The sequence below is a fragment of the Empidonax traillii genome, unplaced genomic scaffold (genome assembly GCF_003031625.1).
Source record: "Empidonax traillii isolate 1590-97213 ecotype Southwest subspecies unplaced genomic scaffold, ASM303162v1 scaffold2579:size21462, whole genome shotgun sequence".
Taxonomy (NCBI): Eukaryota; Metazoa; Chordata; class Aves; order Passeriformes; family Tyrannidae; genus Empidonax; species Empidonax traillii.
In genome coordinates this window covers 13,708-15,633 of record NW_020957772.1, presented here as the reverse complement: position 1 = coordinate 15,633, position 1,926 = coordinate 13,708, and the positions used below count along the sequence as shown (strand labels likewise).

The window sequence follows — 1,926 nt, the reverse complement described above, 5'->3', positions numbered from 1 at the left end:
GGACCGCCTGAACTTCCATTCCTGGCACAGGGACCCCCTGAACTTCCATCCCTGGCACAGGGACCCCCTGAACCTCCGTTTCCTGGCACAGGGATCCCCCTGCACACCCTGATCCAGCACTGGGACCCCCCTGGGCCCCCTTTCCAGGGTACTGAGACACCTCTGGACCCCCATCCCCAGCTCCAGGACCCAATTGAACCCCCTTATCCTGCACTAACACACCCCTGCACCCCTTTCCCGGCCATCCCACCTCTCCCAAACCCCCCTTTTCCTTGACCCTGACTCCTCTTGGACCCCCACTCCTGCCTTTCCCAGTCCCCAGGCCCCCCTTTCCTCAACACTGGGGTCTCCTGGATCCCCCTTTCCTGGGCACAGGGACCCCCTGAACCTCCATCCCACCTCTCCCGGTGCCCTCACCCCCCTTCTCTTGACCCTGGGACCCCCCTGAACCTCCATTCCTGGGAATGGGGACCCTCCTGCACCCCTGATTCAACACCCAGACCCCCCTGAACCCCCTTCTCTGGGACTGGGATCCTCTGCACACCCTTATTGAGCACTGGGACCCCCTGAACTTCCATTCCTGGACACGGGGACCCTCCTACACCCTGTGTGTGGCAGTAAGACCCCCTGAACCTCCATTCCTGTGCACAAGGACCCCCCCTGCACCCCCTTATCCTGCACCAACACCCCCTGCACTCCCTTTCCCAGCCATCCCACCTCTCCCAGACCCCAGACTCAGCTTTTCCTTGACCCTGAGACCCCCTGGACCCCCTTTCCTGGGCACAGAGACCCCCTGGACTCCCCATCCCACCTCTCCCTGTCCCTGCACTCCCCTTTCCTTGATCCTGGGACATTCTGAACCTCCCTTCCTGGGAATGGGGACCCTCCTGAACCCCTTTATCCAGCATTGAGACTCCCCTACAGCCCCTTTCCCAGTTATCCCGCCTCTTCCAATTCCCAGATGCTCCCTTTTCATTGATTCTGGGACCCCCTGGACCCTCATTCCGGACCATCTCATATCTCATCACCGATGACCCCTCCTTTCCTCAACCCTGGGGACCTCTGGGCCCCCTTTCCTGGACAGAGGGACCTCCTGGATCCCCCCATTCCACCCCTCCCAATCCCTGTATCCCCCTTTTCCCTGATGCTGGGACCTCCTGGAACCTCCTGGAACCCTCAATCCTGTGCAGTGGGACCCCTGGCACCCCCTCCCCCAGCACTGACACCCCCTGCACCAACTTCCCTGGGATCCCCAAACCCCCTTCCCGGCTCTCCCAGCTCTCCCAGTTCCCCCTTTCCTTGACCCATGACCCCTCTGGACCCCTAAATCTCTGTGTCCCCCCAGTTCTCCACTCCCTGCGTTACCTGCATGTGGCAGCGACGGAGCCCAGCCCGGGGGTCCCTCAATTCCTGACCATGGGATACGTGGATGGGATCCCCATCAGCCGCTACGACAGCGAGCGGGGCCGGGCGGAGCCGCAGACACCGTGGATGGCGGCTGAACCTGAGCCGGAATATTAGGATAGAGTGACCCAGATCAGCGAGGGGAAACGGCTGATTGATGCCAACAACCTGGAGATACTGCGGGACCGGTACAACTGGAGTGGGGGTGAGTGGGGGGAGCCAGGGAAATGGGGGGATGTGTGGGGCTGGGATGGGATGTGTGGGGCTGGGATGGGATGTGTGGGGCTGGGATGGGATCTCTGGGGCCAGGATGTGGATCCAGGGCACTCCAAGGGGCTGGGATGGGATCTGCGGGTCTCCATTGGACTCTGGGGCTCCATAGGACTGGAATGGGGCTCCGTGGGGCTGGGACACAATTCCAGGGGTCTCTCTGGGTCTGATCCCACCCCCCAGGTCTCCACACAAGGCAGACACTTTATGGCTGTGACCTCCTGTCTGATGGGAGTGTCCGCAGAACCCTTC

General features: G+C 61.9%; 1 pseudogene; it reads left to right on the top strand.

Annotated features, from left to right (window-relative positions):
* The window catches only part of LOC114072069, a 15,383-nt pseudogene that overhangs the window by 5,823 nt on the left and 7,634 nt on the right, over positions 1–1,926 (top strand).